The sequence below is a fragment of the Anas platyrhynchos genome, chromosome 9 (assembly GCF_047663525.1).
Source record: "Anas platyrhynchos isolate ZD024472 breed Pekin duck chromosome 9, IASCAAS_PekinDuck_T2T, whole genome shotgun sequence".
Taxonomy (NCBI): Eukaryota; Metazoa; Chordata; class Aves; order Anseriformes; family Anatidae; genus Anas; species Anas platyrhynchos.
The window spans coordinates 26186154-26205292 of NC_092595.1; the positions used below are offsets into that span (position 1 = coordinate 26186154).

The following is a 19139-nucleotide window of genomic DNA, read 5'->3' on the forward strand; positions in this document are numbered from 1 at the left end:
CATTTTCAGTCTTTGTAGAGTTCTTTCAAATCACAGGTATTTCTCCAACAATTCTATGAAGCTTACTAAAATAGACCTTAGAAACTGAGCACAGTTGCCAAAATAATGTTATTGTTTTCCAGAATCTGTTTCAAAGATAGTTATTCCAAATAAACTTAAAAGTTATATTCCTATATTACCACACCAAGCAGTTCATAGCAGGTTAGTAAATCAAATATTCCATACTGTTAGCTTAATAAGATGGGGAGTCATGCATGAAATGACTGCCAGGTTAATGACATAGGGAGCCATGCATGGCATGTATTTGCATATAATAACACAGAACATTCCCCTAAATCCTCTAAATTACTCATCAGTTCTTAAATAGGCATTTAACTAAGCCTTCATCCAGAATCAAAAAGAAAGAGTGAGCCACCTATAATTGAAAAGAACGATAGATAAAGACTAAGCAAAACCTAAAGTGCCAGTTTGTAGGAAGCTGGAAAATCTGCACATGCAAACCAATCAAGCCATACCAAATGTGTACAGCTGAACATAAACAGAACAGATTTGTTTCTGGATAGAAATTCTTAATGGAAACTAGGGCATGGCTTTATATCAGGTGTTGTGCTATGGGATGAAAACAAAGGGAAAACATGACAAATCTTAAAACCAAGGCTGGAGCACAACTTACAAAGAGGAGACATTGGGAACAGCATTTGTGCCCATTATTCCTGATGACTTACAGACTCAGACTGTACAAGCTGAAAATTTTTCTTTGGTTTACTTTTGCAGAGGCCTTTCCAGACTGCCAAACATACATTCTTTCATGCTGTAGCTCTTGCTTTGGGCTCCATTTGTAGGAGCAGCTGAAGAAATAGGACACTAAAACCTGAGCGAAAGAGGAGAAGTCAGGGCACAAAGAGAAGTCTGGAGCCTTCTCCCTAGGCAGCAGTTCAGAAGAACTGGGCTAAGAGTACCAAGATGTACTTAGAATCATGCAAGATGTTTCAACCCTGGTTTGCTTTTTTCTTCCTGTTGCCTGTTATAATTGCTCAAAGGGCAAGGTCTTCAGGGCAAAGACTTTCAACATGTTTGCAAATGGGCCCCCAGAGCATGCTCAGGGCTTCTCCATATCTCTGCAGTATAACAGGTTTTGTTCAAACACATTCAGGCCCAAATACCTGTAATACACACAGGAAAAAAAAAAAAAAAAAAAATTAGCTGGAAAAGTTTCTGCCTCACTTTAGCAAGTAGTACCTCATGTAAGCATCCCATCACCATACACACTACACAGAACAGAGGCATTCTCTTCTGGATCCTGGCTTACTCTTTCCTCCACTCACACAGAAAAACCTCCCTCAAAATCCTGCCCCAACATCATTTTTATATAACTGGATTCAAATGTCAGTAACTTCAGGCTGCAGATTAGAATCTGAGTCACAGATTTATAAAACTGAAGTTTCTAAAGCTTGCCCAGAGGTATATTATTATTCCAGCATGCAAGAAGATAATATGCTTAATTTTTTTGTTTGTTTGGATATGAAAAACAATTTAATCATTAATTCAAATTAAGCAAGTTTGGAATAACAAGCCTTGAACTTTCATGCAATTGCAAAAAAAGTTACATTGGATGAATAATATGGAGAAGGAGAGGAAATAAAGAAGGAGAGTTGGAGGGAGAGGAAATAAAAGTTTTGTAAAGTGTTAAAATATATCCACTCTATCATAAGCTGAGATCTTTTTGGTCAGAGAAAGTTCCTCAGCCTAGATAACAGCAGCGAAAAAAACTTGAACTTACTTCCCTTCCCACTCTCATCCACTGAAGTATCAATTTCAAAGCCTAAGCAAAATGAATTGCCAACATTATTAAATCCAAGCTCCCCTTTACTTCTTCATAAAATTAAAAATGCAGATGTTGTGTTATTGCCACTTCATGTATGCCAGTTTATAAATAAAAATAATAATAATAATAAAAAAAAAAGATTCAAAATATAAAGTTCCAGAGAAATACCAGCTCATCCTTTTTGTAAGCCACAAAACATCTCTCTCTCTTCATGTCTTTAAAGACCAGGTATCACTGTAATGCAAAATGCTGACCATGGTTCACTTACAGTTCATTTTCCAGGGAAGAAAGCCAAATTGATATTGCCAAAATATAATTTAAAGACTCACAGAAGTGCCAGTGTCCTAACTGAAATAATTTTACATTGTGAGAGGTAAGGGATGATAAGTAGTGCTCACTTCCTGAAGTAGCTGAAACATACTGGTATGCAATATAACAACTATAACAACTCTTTTGGGCAAAGAGCAACTCTTTTAGGCAAGTAAACCATTTTGGAGAAATCTGTGCTCAGTCACTCGGTTATTAATATATTGCTATGATTTGGTAAAGTATTAAAGGAACATATAAATAGGTACTATTCAACATCAACAAAAAGACTTCCAGTGTCTACATTTAGCATCAAATACACTGAGGAAATAAGTTAAGAAAAAGAATAAATATCTCTTTATCTAAAACTATGTAGCCACAGTACCTAGATGCTTTCTAAGGATGACTTTCTAAGGATTAATGGAATTTCTATCCTTTCTACAGATTTGCCACTTACTTTCATTTACTGAATACCAATAGTTACATTTTAGAGATCAAAGCATAACATTTCTCAGTTGTAAGCAACCAGAGGAAAAGCCTATATTTTATTTACCAAGAAATATTTATTTCTTCAGAATACAGGTCTTTCTAAACTATATCCTTATTTCTCGTAGACTAAGGCTCAAGCTATTACATAGCTTTTATTTGTAAGTATGGTCTTTTGTGTTAAGAAAGATAAATGTCAGATGAATTAATTATGTATCTATAATTAGACACTGCTGAAAATGAGCTGAAACTTGTTTTGACATCTTCTTTGAAGAATGTATTTGTACATTGCATGTAGCACTGTGCACATGCATTTGCCAAACCTGAACCAAGTGAATGGCAGCTATGTACAAAAGCCAGTAGGCTTTGCCAGGGTAAACAAAATCAAAGAAAAGCACAGCTGAGGAGTTAATAAGCACTGACTTACAGGAGGGAAATTCATACTAGACAGCTTCCTCAGAAAAAGCTAAATGGCCATCAAGAGGAAAGGAAGTCTCAGACCAGGAACACATGATAAAAGCTGTACTTTGGTGATTGCAGAAAGCTTTATTTTAAATATACCCCTCTAAGTGTTTAACTAGTTTCCAAGAGGCTTGACAGTACTTTCCTCATCTCATTTTTTTCCCCCTACTAATCTGGAGATAGATTGTACCTTAAAGCAGAGCCAGGAGCAAGGGGTGTGTGCTTAAGTGGCAGGAGCCCAAGAGTAAGTGTGGGAGGCATTGTGTTTCAGCAACAAAGCATCACTCCCTGCTCCCTCACAGAGGCAAAGGAGATGAATCAACCTTACCACTAACTGCGAATTCAAGTATGAAAAGCAGCAGCACACAGAACATGTTCCAGGATGTAAGCAAAGTCTCTTCTTCTGCCTTGCACACAATCTAGGAATTTAAAGAGGCAGTGCCAGCAACCTTTCTGTGCGAGTGGCCCTACGGATGAGGTAACCACATGTGAGTTTAATAACAGTAATAATAACAGTAGGAGTATTTAATGAAGACTCACGAAGAACTGTCTATGTTATTATTGTAGGATAATGATAAATAGTTTGACAATGCTGTTTCTGGGACTGAATAAACAATTCAGCCTTATCACAGCTGTTGGACTTCAACACCCAGCATTTAAGTGCTGTCAGAAGAGTGACTCTTGAAAAATAATACCTTCTTACTCAAGAAAGCTGCTTCTTCTATGTATTCTGAGTCATATCTGATACCTTTACTGACAAAACAAGTTGTTACTAATGATAGCATGGAAGCACTAATCCCAATCTAAGAGGGGAGGCTGTATCCTAGTTTGTCTCACCATGACGCAGTTCTGTCTGTGGCATGTAGCCCAGATCACCACCAGAGATGCGATGCAGGAACACAGGAGAAGAATCATTCCCAAACACCTGGGATTAGGCACAGCACAATATTTCTCTTTGGAAGACTAACCTGTTTGTCCCTAATCCAAGCAACCCCTTTGCTGACGTGGGAATAAGCATAGCCATTTGCCCTGCAAGCATGCTCCATGCCACACGTACGTCTGAAAATCCATGGCACCGAAGAAGAGAGGCTTTACATTTGATCTCTTCCTTGTGCTTCACTGCCAGGTTCAGAATCTGCTAGCTCCCAGCTAGAGAGGACAGCCCTGCTCTAAGCAGGCACTGTGACTAACCCTGTCCCCATGCCACCCTTGCCAGGTCACACATCAAGAGGAAACCTTCTAAAGAAGAAGGGACTGTCGGTCAGGTCATATACTTACTTCTGCATGACTCTGAAACAAATTAACTTTCAGTCAGGTTAAATCCTCACAGCTGCATGGATCACTTTAGCTGGTGTCAGTGATTTTACTGATGGGTTTACACTCAAACGGTACCAAAAAGGAGCAATTTCCTTGTTGCTCTTCACAAAGCCTGTTCCAGCAGGTACTACTTGGCAGAGCCTTGCAAGCATGCTTTTGCTGGTGCTTGCCAGTTTAGCCCTGCACTAAACTGGCCACATGACAAGTGAATATAAAATTGTCTGTGGGACTTCTACCATAGCAGGAGCACATTAAACTGAGAAGTTTCTATAAAAATGAAATGACTAAACATCTAATTTTTGGTGTTCATTTTAGAGTTCCCATAAAAAACTGGAGAGGAACAGGAAAATTCCCTTATATTCACTCAAATTTCTTATTTTCTAGAGCCTTAGAAACAACTTCAGCGTTTCCATATCCGTAAGGAAACTACAGCATAATGGTTCTATTTTATGCCAATAATCTTCACTTTAAAGGACACAACCAGCAGAAAGGCAAGATTTTCTCCTGGAAAACTTTCCCTAAATGCCAGAAACACAGCAGTGCTTTCATACCCCCTCACTGAATTCAAAACAACTTGAAACAATCGTGGGCACTGCTTGCTATCTTGTGCGAATCAGGGAAGGGAAGCAGCTTATTTCCTGATTAGCAGTTTCTCAGTGGTAGTAGTGGGAAGGGAGAATCTGCCTACCAAAATCTTAGCTCTGTGGAAATATCAGCGTGTCTATAAACGGATGGCTGCTCCTCACGAGATACTGTCCTCTCTAAGAACGCTGCCCTATCTCCTGAACCTCTTCCAATGCAGCCCTGAGCAGGCTGCACTCCTAGCAAAGGTGAGGAAAGTTAGAAATGGAACCAAGCCGACCTGTGCATATAAAAGCTCTAAATTTATTACTCTCGATTAAAATGAATGAGGATAAGGATTGCTTCCAAGTACATCAGCCAAAGAAAGTACCTGCTGCAGGAAAACAGAAGACACCGGTGTATACATGAAGGAAATTATTCATATGTTAACAAAATGTGTGCAAGCTAACATACATGGAACTGGTAAATTGTTATTCACCTGACAAGTAGTTACTACATAGGAACAATGGGTTAAAAATCTAGAATTATTTTTTTAAGCCAGTTTCTAATCTGAGAGATACTTATACACCTGCGCACCTGATTTTACCAAAAAAAAAGGGGGGGTAGTGGGGGATCTTCAAAGCCAAGTACTTTATGCAGCACAAACAGGAATATGATGTTCAGTTGGCAAGCACAAATTTACCTCTAAAGTAATTTGTTCTCTTAACTCTTCTATTAACTTTGGAGTGTCTTAAAAACCCTTAACTCTTTCTAAACTCAACAGCAATAGAAACTACTGAGAACTACAGAACTAGCTTTGTGATGAAGAAGAATCCTCAAGATAATGCTTCTTATTTATCTAATGCTAATGTTTTTTATTGCTGGGAAAAAAAAAAAAAAACAAAAAAAACACTGTAGAAAAAAATAAAACTTGTAAAAAAAAATATCACTGTATAGTGATATTTCTCATTTTGGTTTTATTTTTGCTAATATAGCACCCAAAAAGAGAAAACAATGTCAATGTTTTGAGCTTGGGAAGTTTGCACAGAAATTTGGAAAAGGACAGAAATCAAATAACTTCTGTCTCAGTTTAGTTAATATTGCCTACATAAAAGCAGTGCTGGGAAGCCAGGTTCATTATTTGTAGTAACATGTTTTTCCTTGTGCAGAAGGCCTATAGAAGCCTCTCATTGATTGAGATGTTTCAAGAGCTTATCATTTCTAAGATGGTAATTCCATCAACCTATACCACAAAGCACAAGAAATGTGCCTATTTCACAAGGTGTGGCAAAAAGGGATAACCCATTTCTGTTAAATTCCTACACTTAAGCTTATAGAAAAAAAAAAATAATAATAATGGAGGAGTAGCTGTAATAAATCAACATAAGCCAAAAGCCTTTCTGAGCACTGAACAATCCTGTAATCCTCCTCTGGGTGAAAATTTCTTAGTGTTCTTAAGAGCGGTTTATAAGCTACAGAGAAGTTGAAGCTTAACCTGCAGCACAGCACAAGGATTTTTAGATGCTCCCCGGATGACTTTCAATTATAGCCCGTTCTTGGGATCACACAACTAGTCACTTTTAGCAGGACACGATGCTGTCAGAAACTATGATGGCGTTAAGCTTTCTTATACTAACATCATCACAGCATAGCTCTTGGTGGCACAGGTTTGTGCAACAGTCAACAAAACTGAAGCCCACAGTCATAGCAATGTAGGGCCAAGAAGGAACCACAAGCTATAATGACACTACCTAAGCTCACCAGGCTGGGGACTGGGCTAAAGTTGATGTGCCTCCCACCCTCACATATTTGTTGATTCCTTCAGGGAAGCTGAGCCTCTCTACAGGCCTACTCACAGGCTGCAAAACCCAGCTGCCCTGGCAAGGGTAGATGGGATATGTGGTGGCCATCCATCCCATTCATACTGTGAAATATTTACAGCTACACTGTGCAGGTCTATGTTTTCTGTATGGCATTCCAATGCATCTGTGATATGAAATTCATTGATGGGAGTCATGAAAATATATGCCCATACAATTGAAACAAGCATTGTACAGACTGCAGCAAGCATCAACGTAGGAAGAGATGTTTCTTCCATCAGACTATGATATAAGGCTTTTTTCTCTACAGGAATTTCCAGGACACCAAAAAGAGAGCTAAGATCTTCTCTAAATTTGGTCCTTGATAAAATACAGTAAGACAAACTGAAAGAGATTTATACGAGGAGGTACTTGAGATCTCAAAGTAGCACCCTAGTGCTATAGAAGTGCCACAGAAGCTACTTCCCTTATGGCCATTTTTAGCATACAATTAACCATAACTCTTTATACATCTTGTGGTACCGCATGTCTCATTAACAGCTGGTCAGGTAGAGCTCCTGACCGGAGGTCCTCCTACACCAGAGGGCAGGGTTTCAAAACAGGCTTTGAGAACTATGAATAATTTAAAACATAACACTATGCCCAGAATTCCCAAGTTCAGTTTGTCCGTAAATATACGATTCATTAAAACATCCTTGAGTCAGTATTAAAATCGGTATGATAGTTAAAGCTTTGAATCTGACACGATATTTAGGAAGGGCCTATACAGACTTACGGACTTGGCTTAGAGCTTGGATCCAGAAGATTAGTTTGGATTCCTAGTTTAAATATAAGATTCCTTTGTCCTAAGAACAGCCACTGCAACTCTTTCTATCCCAGTTCCACATCACTAATAGGGAATTTTGTTCATTTCTTTCCCCCTGCTGCCCTAGAAGAGACTCGTGACAGCTCAGACTGCACTTCTATCTTACACCCTGAACTACAAAGCTCAAGTCTTCACTGGGACAGATAAATGCCATTGAGATATAACTAATATCTCTTACAACAGTAAAATTAAAACATGTATGTTTATACACAAGCATACTTCCTAAAACCGGGGACTAAAAAAGTGCACTTCATTAACTTACTTAAGTTCTTTCCTATAAACCAAAAACTTCACTAGTTAGTCCCAGAGGACTTTTCAAAATTGATTTAACAGCTGAGCGCTCTTGGGGACTCTTAGGAGAATTCACTAAATACATGTAATTCATGGATTATTTACTTTGATAAGTACAAGCACTTCAGATGTATATCCTCCATAAGATATTTTCAGACAAAATTCTCAAACACGGAATTTATTCATCTATCATTCAGGTACTGTCCCAGGGTATATACTGTCCCTGTTTTGGTTGGGATAATATTAATTTTCTTTACTGTAGCTGGTATGGTGCTGTGTAGCTGGTTTGGATTTAGGATTAGAGTAATGTCAATAACATACTGATGTTTTAGTTGCTGCAGAGCAGTGCTTACACAGAGCCTAGGACTTTTGGCTTCATGTACTGCCATACCAGCGAGGAGGCTGGGGCTGCACAAGAAGCTGGGAGGGTACACAGCCAGGACAGCTGACCCCAGCAGGCCAAAGGGATGTCCCATACCATGTGGTGTCATGCTCAGCAATAAAGACAAGGGAGGTTGCCTGGGGGGCTGCCATTTGCCATTGCTCAGGGACTGGCTGGGCATCAGTCAGCTGGTGGTGAACAATTGCACTGTGCATCTCTTGCTTCATTTTTTCTTTTTTTTTTTTCTTCCCTTTTTTTTTTTTTCTATTAAACTGGTTTTATCTGAACCCATGTTCTCATATTTTTCTTTTAAATTCTCCCCCACCCCATGGGGAAGGGGAAGAGCAAACAGCTGTGTGGTGCTTAGCTGCCTGCCAAGTTAAGCCACATGTACTCAGCCACATTATCTTGAATTACGGTATGTATATACACACTGCTTACAACTTTCAGTCTGAAATTTACTGTTCCACCACAAGTCTCATACTGACTAGAGAGAGCTAAGAGAAAGCTAGCAATGTTCAGTTTGAACAAACTTTTCCAATCAAAGGTAAGTGTTTCACCAACATAGTTTAAATAGGAACAAGGGCAGATGGAAGCTGCAAGACAGTTTCTATTCTCTGAGAGCATTCAATGCCATAAAGGTATGAAAACACTAGATGGCAATAACAACTGTACATGTATTGTTCAACTCAAATTCACTCCTGTTAAGGCAGTTTATCAGCATCTAGTCTGATACACTTTACAAAGCACCATACTTATAAATAAATAAATATATAAATAAATAAATAAAAATAGCTGTATGTTAGGGTTGTTTTGTTTGTTTGTTTTTAAACCTAACCAGACTTCCTCAAAGGACTAGTTTTCACTTCAGGTTTCTGCAGTGGTTCACAGTAAACTCTGCTTCAGTGTGGATCAGGCTGGCATCTTTGTTATGAGACCTGAAGTTACTATACTAGAAAAGGGCAGAAACTGTGGAACACTGATAGAGTGTTGTCATTCCTACTTAAGTATTTATTTTAGAATAAATAGAATACATAGCTTAGAATATACAGCTATACAACTGCTTAGAATACACAAACATCACAAAACAATCATATGCACTTGTTAGGATGTTAGCCTGAAAATGCATTCATAGCCCAAAAATGTATTAATTAATGAAAAGAAACCTTTATAGTTTTGTCTTTCATAATCAGGAAATGCAAAAAAAAAACTTCATAAGTATCAGTAATGAAAATCATTTATGAATCAGACAGAAAGTTTGAATAATTCAAAATCTCATAGTAATTACTTGAAAAACCATGATCAGACGACAAGTATCAAGAAAACCAGAAAACTCTATAGACCAGCTGGTTCCTTTTAGGATGGGAACTTGTCTCAGTATAGTAACAGCTGAGAGCCATAACCTTAAATCAGTCAATTGCTATTTGTACCTTCACAGTATTGAGGAAGCCTGGTCACGGATCAATGTAACTGCCTAAATCCTGCACACCTGCAGATTCATCGCACCCTAGTTTTGCTTGGAACATTCTCCAGGACCACAGCTGCAATTTTCTAGGAAATTGGGGCTGGAGAGGACACTGCAAGGAACCAAACCTAGCTCTTGCCAGTCACAAGCTATAGCATAACCAAACCCCTTGCAAGCCCCTTTGTCCTCATCTCTATAACCAGGAAAGGGCAATACACTGAAATTGAAATCCAAAGAAAGAAACTGCTGAGTGAAAAACTGTCCCTGATCACTGTAGATGAACGTGAAGTGCACGTACTGCAGCCTACCTGTCTGTCTCCAGAAATCGCAGTTCCAGTATGTCAGTGCTGTGTGGAAACAACACAAATGTGCTCACCCAAAGCAACACTCCCTCAGTGGGAAGATGCTGCCCCACAGAGCTCTGTCCAGGCCACAGGCATGCCTGCTGTGTCATGCCCTGTTTCAATTGCTTGACTGCCCAGTATGAAGCCCACAAAGTTTCCTCATAGTGCTTTATACACAGAAGGTCCTAAATAACAGACACAAAGCTTTCTGTGCACACACCCCACCAAACCAGACGTGTTTACAGGCAAGGGACCCACACAAAAGCCGTGAGGTAGTTAAGGCCTTGCTGTGGGTTTGCCTTCTTGCACATCAAGGTTACCATGTTCAAACCCTCTGCACCCACCTCGCTTTGCCCTCCAAACAATGTAGCCACATCTGACCACTTCTGTTCTGTCATACATGTAGTTTATTTTCCGTTTGTGCATCCTTGGGCCCTTACAGGCCTCAGCTCTCTACAAGGACTCAGTTCCAACAGAACATTTTTCCCTGTGGAAACCTAATGTGAAAGCCTTCCTAAGGAAGGCATCTCTAGTGTTATAGAGCAAACAAGCTGCTCCATCAACAGTGCAAATAGTTCATGTTGACACTATCTTACTGAATAGTTGTGGGGTTTTTTGTTTGTTTTTTCCAAATGACATTTTGCCTGTCAACACTACTACTCCACTACACACTATGCAATTTAACACACTGATTTTGGGTCACCAAGAAATGATGTAAGACATTTGCTTCGTTCAAATGAAGGAAGTTTAAATGACACACACAAAAAATCAGAATTCAAAAGTTGCAGACTTTCCTGTGAAAATAAAAATATTCTAATTTCCCCACTGATCCATCTCTAATCATCTAATTTCCTCACCTGCCTCAACAAACCAAAAAAGGTTAAATTCATTAAACTTTTGACAGGTTTTTAGGTCTAGAATTCAAGCTGGCTTAGCAATCCATCGGTATAACTAGAAGTAAAAACAGGAGTGATTCGTATCAACTTTTATTCCCCCCCATTTATAAAATCTCAAGAACAAATTAGTCTTTGGTTTAAAGAGGTTTTAGTTATTCCCAGCCCCTATAAAGCAAAGGGTAGTCTAATCATTCAAGTTTGATTAAGGAAAATTACCTACTACAGACAGTGATTAAATGCATATATAAAGCCTATACTCAAAAACAGTCAGTTTAAATATAAGTTTATTATATATTCATTAGTAAATGAAAAAGAGGAAAGTAGCACAGAAATATTTAAATGGCTGTTTTGAGAAAATTTTGAGATATGAAACCCTGCAGAAATAAAGATATCCTAAAGTAAACATACACAAAACATATTATACATGTATTATACATGTATTATACATTATACAATGCTAAATCAATTACATATGTTGTCATCTACATATGTTAGAAATGCGACAAGTCTAATTTGAGATGTCTGTTTGCAGCTGAGTTCACAACGGTCTTATAGAGGATACAGAGCTCATCAGACACAAGACCTGCCAGCATCCACAATGGGGCAAGGGAATGGTGCATTCCTAGCTCACAAGCAGTACCTAGCTGAAGGAATGGACAAGTTAAGACTCTTATTAAGCACTGTAGCAATAGCACCGAGCTTCCTCCTACACTCAGTGTATACAGACCCAAGTCATCATTTTACAAGGAAAAAGCTACTGTTTGCTAACTCAGTCTATATACAGAAGTCATCTGGGAATGCCATCATCATAATGAAAATGTAGTCAACAATCCTTTTATTATAATAACAGAATCCATCTCTCCTTCCAGTAACTATAGGCTTTGCAATCTGAAAGAAAAAAATAGAACAATCTATTTAGGTACAAGAATAGAGAAAATAGGTGTTCTCAGTACACAAGTGTGGAACAGTCTCATTGAGGAAACAAAGAGCTTTCTTGTTGTGAGTATGCTGTCACATGCAGATTTTAGAAACAAGCAATATGTAAATAAGACAATTTATGTCCATACTCCTTGTATGTGACATCAGTAACAGTCTGGTAAACAGATTGGGAAAACACACACACACACACACGATGTCCTTGCTTAAGTAAGAAAAATGACAGAAAGAGCAACTGCAATTTTCATAGTTTCTACACTGTTCACATCCCTGACAGAAATTCTAATGAAATATTTTATTGTCTCTATTGTTTACAAAAACATCTTTACTTCACTGTTCTTGCTTTCAAAAGTTTATCTCCATGAAATAATGTTGCTATGAAAAAGCAAATAAATCATGTGATGACCAGAGATGGGAATTCTCTTACGAAATCACACTAAGGCTTCTCTCCTCAGAACTTCATCTTGGAAGTCATCAAATCAGGTGAGACAAAACAGCTTGGGGAGAGGTATGCAACAAAGACAGAAACACAGAATGTTTCTCCTATTCTCAGGGAAAAAAAAAAAAAAAAAAAAAAAAAATCAGTTTAGGGGATCTTGGGAAATACTTTCCAGTGGGGACACCTATCTTTCTGTATTGCTTATAGGCTTCCAACTATGCTGTCAGGGAATGGGTGAAGATAATCCTGGGAAAAAATTGCAGGCACAGAACTTGATAGTTTAGCTTTTACTATATATTACTGATTTATTGGTTTATCTACAGCAGATCTGTATTTGAAGTGTTAGCACCATCTTACATGCTCTGGTTGGGGAAGCATGTATCAGTATTACCTAACCACAGAAAATGGCTCCAAATTAAAGCCTGTCTCAATCATGAAGCAGTTAAAATCCCCTGAAAGTAAAGCATCACTGACCAGCAGGCAACGTTGGTGAGCGCAATGGCACTGAGACCAGAGTATGCACCTCACTATCAGTCAAACACTCTTTCTAGCATCAGACTAAAGAGACCCACTGAAGTCAATGATAAGGTTTCCATGGAAATCAATGAGGTCTCAGTAAGGCTGTAAAGATGCAGCATTAATTTTTTCAGCCTCACTTTCATACACATCCATTCCCTCTCTAATATCAGTTCTTATACTATTTATATAACTCAGAATCTAGTCAAGACATGTACTCCTACTTGCTGGGAGCCGAAAAGATCATGCTGATTTGTTACTTTTCTTTTAATATTTAGGAGGTACTCAGTTACACTGGGTACATAGGCTCTATAAAAGCCTGTACAGAGGTGTTGAGAAGCACTTGGACATCTGTACACAAGAACTTTTACATCTAAAGACCTATGACAGTTTCTAAAGCAAAAATGGTTTAAAACCCAGCTCAGTAGAATTTAAATACTGCATTTACTGTGTTATTAATAAACAGAGAACTAATTTTTTGCTGGCTAATATAAATCTCATGAAAAAAAAAAAAATAATAATGCCTCAGTATGCATCTGCCACGTAAGTGTTATATAATTAAATGCCTAAATTGTATTTCCTCTCTTCTCTACCTATTCGACACTGCTTTGTAAAACGTCCTTGAACTTGTTGGTTTATTGCTTTTTTTTTGCTTTTTTTTTTTTTTTTTAAATTCACGGTTGCTAGTTTATGTGGAAGCATTCAGAAGCATGGAAATTAATAACCGCAGAAGCTGTGAGATGCTAATGGCATTTCATACAACTAAAACATTGGCAACAGACTATATTACTGTTGCAAAGTACAGCATAAACTACAAGAAAAGATTTTAAATTATTTACCTTTCTACTTCAGCACAAATGTCCTGTAGCCAATTATCATGAGATATTGCCTAGAAATTAACCAGTCATCTTGTGTTTCTATCTCCAGATTTACAATTAGTAATGCTATTAATGTGGATCCTGTACTTAGCATCACTAATTACATTGCTATGAACTAATGGTGTTAAAAATAGCAATAGCCATCAACTACCAATTAATGCTTAATGAGAGCATATAAACCCTGGCATTGTAATGAATTTCCAAATTATTGTTTCTTGTGTGTCTCTTGAAATCATACACAAAAAAAAAATTATCTAGCCCATGAAGTAAGACAGTGACTAAAAGCACATTCATCAAAACGAAATTGTGAATCAAAAATGGGATCAGGAACAATAGGAAATTAAGGATTTAGCCTACACCTTCCAGGCAAGTAAACAGTTAAACATACATTTTTAAAAGGGAACCTCTCAAATTTTGACAAAGGCAAGGAAGTTGGTGGTCACTGAGTTGTTTAACTGTTGACAGTCTTGGGCACAGCAGGACAAGAGGCTAAAATGCAGGAAGGACTGTGAACACTAAACAGCATTAATAAACCGTTTGTATATTGAGCTGTTGCAGTGCAGAGTAACACTGACTTTTTCCATATCCAAACAAGGTTTGTTCCTCTGAAGGCTATGGTATATGTATCAAAAATGAACCCTCACCACTTCCATAATGAAATATTGCTTGTGCTGTTTACTCCTGCTCTCTATGAACCAATACAGGACCAGATGCATCCAGGGCTGGAAGGTAAAGACAGAGAGAACAGGTTGTGGAACAGAGAGAACCTGCCAACAACATTAAAGAAAATATGTACTGCTAAAACAGTGAAGGCTATCTTTCCAGGAAGGAGCCAGTTGGACAAAACCCCTGGAATGGATAATCTTTGGGACCAAATCCCTGCTGCTCAATGTCATCTTTCATGCATCCTCTGAGTGCCAGGAGAGGTGAGATTAGTCCCACGACAGTGACTGCAGCAGAGAGCATAGGGAGCACAAAATTAAACTGCTTTCCTGATGAAGAAAACTGTGGTGCAATCATAGCCAACTTGACCAGCCCCAGCCTGACACCAAGGAGCAGGACACCTGCTTCCCTGCCAAGGTGTGCAGCCAAAGGGTGATATCTAAGAACCTGAGGAGAACATGACCAAGGTCTTCCATGCCCTGCGAGGTAAATGCAGCCTGGGGATGCCATAAGCAGCTCTTCCCTGCACAGAGTGGTTTAGCAGAGAGAGCCAGCCTCACATCTCCACGTGGCGAACGCTCCAGGGTGGAGCAGCAGCCTGGGCAACGTGCTCCATTGGTGCAAGTTTTCCCAAGGGATACTTTTCCAAGCATGCTATTGTTCACCAGACAATGTAATGTTTCTCATCTTTGCTCACTAAGCTCTGCATGCAGCTTTGATCAGAAATAAATCCCAGCAATTCCAGATATCTCCCTAACTGTGCTATATCATGAACACATGCTGGGACAACTGTAAAAAGACAGCAATTACCACTGGGAATAAGCTCCATGTTTCCTGTGCTGTTTTGCATGTCTTTGCAAGAAATAGGAGACAAGACAATCCCATACAAGGAAGACATTACTCGTTGCTTCCATTCTTGGTTTATCTGTGACAAAGTTGAGTAGTGGAAGATATCCTGTGCAGAGTTGCATGAGAAGTGGATTTTTCCCTCCTTAAATTTCAATTTTTATTTAAAAAAAAAAAAAAAAAAAGTTTTCTCCACGCAAAGCAGGTGGGGACGACAAGAAGAGAAAAAGTAAGAGAGGATATTCCCTAGAGAGGCTGGAAGACCACACACTCACTGAAAACAAAAAATAAATCTACATCTCCTGCACGCCAAGGAAAGACCACAGCCACTTTGCTGCACAGTACTTTGGACTCAGGCTGTCCTAGACCTGAGTCACCTCTTCCAAAGGAAGTCTGAGATAGCTTTAGCTAATGACAAAACTTTTCTTCTCAACAATTATCCAAACAGATCTAATATGAAAAATTCACCTCCAAACATGCCATTCATATTTCTCATACTGAACTGCAGGTTAGATACATCAGGACATATAGGAGAACACTGTAATTTATATTGCCATCTTGAGAGAAACAGTATCTTGATTTCAATGCATGTATAGTTGTCTGGTTTTTGTTTTTAACTTTTAAGTTCAAAGGACTATTTTTTTATGGTTTTTTGTTTGTTTCTTGTTTTTTTTTTGTTTTTTTTTTTGTTTTTTTTTTTTTTTTTTTTTTTTAACTATACACACTTGTACAGTGGCCTCTTACAGCTTTCAAAGCTAATATATTGAATTAGCTTTTATATCTATCTCTTCTAGTTTCCCTACCAACAGGATACTGTCTCAGCTAATGTATTCAAATTACCCTAATAAACATCTGAACATTACATAATTATGGTAGGATTTTTATTCTCCTCTTCTTTGAACCCTTACTGTGTACAGCTGTAAACAGTTCATGAAAGTAAGAAAAATCCCCTTTATTTCAAGATTATTTTTATATTTTCTCATCTTTTTCTATCAGCCATAGCAAACTCTAGAGCACTAGAGGTACTTTATTACTAGAGCAAACAAGCAAAATGAGAATGTTTTTGTAATGGGAACCAACTAATTTTGATCTGTAATGATTCTAAAATATGAGAATGGAAATGTTTTCTTACAGCTAAGCTCTTCACAATTTTTTGATCTAAAACAATCTTACTAAGCCATTATCTACCTGCTTCAATTACTTCTCTGAAAATAGGCATCTATGACATCTTTGCACAGGAAATTCAAACGTACTTGTCCAAGATATTGTGCTGTACAAAATAGTTGAATTTCCTGCACTTCTAAAGATGCAGCCATGATAACAAAGTCAGGCATTCCAACTGACTATGAATGCTCAGCCAAACCTGCAGCATCTCTGTCTCCTTTCGCCAAAAGCATCAATCTATCGTGCCTCCATGGTGGGAAAACAGGCTTTATCTGATGTATTACAAAGGATTCAGAGCAGAACTGATAGTATACAGCTGGGATATTCTGGAAACACATGTTGGGAACACATGCTGGGATTCTGGGAACAGCAGGGAACACACATGTAGCCTGACAACCACTGTGGTTAGTTTATATGGTTCAGGGCAAATACTCAAAGCAAGAGTTTCATAACTATATACAGACCCAGACTCTGTATGCATGCAGTATTCACTGCTGGGACCATGATAAATATCATGTCTCTTTCTCTGAGATCACGTAATTAATTCTGAAACTTACCCACTGTTTTCAATTATTTGAAAAGTATGTTAGAGCTTAAATATTGCAATCTCTAGCATAATTCATGGAAGTAGATTTTTGTTTTTCATTCATGCTACATCTATTTTTTTCATTCATTATGAAATATGTTTAATCCAAATACATTAAATTCCTCTTCACTTCTTTCAGTCTTTTTACTTCAGAGACTGATTTTGCCTTGTTTTTCTGCTTCCCCTCATACAATCCAATTCAGTTTAGAGTCAGACATTCACACACCAACTTAGACATGCAGAGATTTATTCTTTATATTCCACTGGCTCCATCATATGGTGATATTTCTCTCCAGGTTCATTTCCATGCTGGAAGAGCTAAGTTCCTTTCAGAAAACTCCTAATCAGAACACTGGTCCATCTATAAAAGGACTTTACAAGAAGCAAAGATTACCCATGCAAAATGCGAGTTATAGATTAAGTCTTCTTTAGAAAACTGCAAATGAATCTGCTGAAATGTGCATCATCTTAAAAAGATGACAGCCCTGATATAACTTGCCTGTGAAAATATTCTACTTTACAGCAAATGAAACATGATCAACTTAGGTTTGTATAAAAGAAAATAGTTGAGATCCTCGACTCTTCCCTGTCTCCTTCACAAGCAAAGGATCGGGGCAGTGGAGCTTAAAGAGCAATGCAAGAAACATCACCCATATTTAAACTGATTAACTGAATGTGGACAATGAAATACATCCATGGTCAAGCAACACATTTCTCCTAGGTTATGTGTACATCACTGTAATGTCTTAACACAATATTGCTGGGAATGCTTCCCTGGCTTGTTCTCTAAAGACTGAAATAATGTGCAATATATCTACTATTCCTGTATCAGTAAAGATTAAGTATTTTTGTTTATTGCAATACTGATAACAAACAAGTTAGAGCTATTAAAACAGGTTTTATTTCCCCTGCAATCTAAGCAAACAAAATACATCTGAAATTTCCATTTTTAAAAGATGCTGAAAATACAATTCCTAGCTGTTTTGCTTTTGAATCCATTTTTCTTAAGGTCACCAAAGAAGATTGTATACTTCAGTAAAGAACTCTGGTGTACTGACACATTTAAAGGTTTTCTTTTCTTTTTTTTTTTTTTAATGCATTATGGGCAAGAACGTATGAGCTTTATCCTACCCTTGTGAGAGTCCGTACATTTAAATATTTTAAAGTTTTACTTTTAATAAGCAAAAAATCATAGTAAAGATTAATTACAGTCTATGACGTACGCCCTCCCAGAATACACCGCCTGAACTATAAGGTAATGAAGTACACGGAAAAGAAAAAAAAATCAGTAGAAATATATATATTTAAAAAAAAAATTCTCAAATGAGTATTTGTTGATCTGAAGAGTTATTCGTCCTAATAATAATGGATAGATTTGAGATACTTTCTTAAATGTCTGATTTAGTGAAGACATGGCAACACATTTGCACCATGGGAGATATTATTCAGTACATGCAGCAAACAACAGTCTCTTAGTAGAGTCATCAGCCTCATTACTGCTTACCAGAGATGTGCATACCTTCAATTACGTTTCGAAGTGCGTACTGCATATACTTTAATTTTACTTAATGAATAAGCTCTTCTGAACAGTATCAGATCCCAGAAATCTGAACTTTGTATAAGAATCTGAATTCACAAAGCAACCCAAACTTTGTCAGTGTATGCACTGATGTGTGAATTCTGAAGCTCAGTCCAGGTATCCAGCTCTTAACCTCTGCACTTGCATCTTTTGTCTCTCTCGGCTTTCTACTGCACAAGCACAAGAACGCTATATAAGAAAAGTAAATATTTGTTCTTTGATTGAACTCTACGGGTAAACGTTCACACAGGGTGTTACAAGGCATAGAGACTCTAACACAAGGTGGTGCTCTCTTCTTATTAAACAGCTTGTTGTTTGGTTTACACGTTGAAAGGAAAATGTCAGGTTTCTCTAAAACTCAAAACGCTTTTCAGACATAGAATTTCAATGTCAGTAATTTCAATAAGTACTAAAGCGCCTTTTTTCCCCTAAAAGGTGTTTTATTGGATGAAATGAAATTAAATCCCTCACTGCATTTATCAGTTCTTCTGTCATAGTTCTGTCTCCAGATC

The 19139-nt window shown here is 37.8% G+C and overlaps 1 long non-coding RNA gene across 6 annotated transcripts in view; it reads right to left on the reverse strand.

The window, feature by feature from the left end:
• Positions 1-271: 271 nt before the first annotated feature.
• LOC106018109 (uncharacterized) overlaps positions 272-19139 on the reverse strand; it is a 74484-nt gene continuing 55616 nt past the window's right edge. For 5 of the 6 annotated variants that reach the window (XR_005268077.2, XR_005268076.2, XR_011811281.1 and 2 more), the window contains one exon: positions 11355-11908. This is a non-coding gene — a long non-coding RNA (uncharacterized lncRNA). Of the gene's footprint in view, positions 1164-11354; positions 11909-19139 lie in introns of those variants that run through there. The other variant, XR_002403671.4, reaches the window with a different exon arrangement.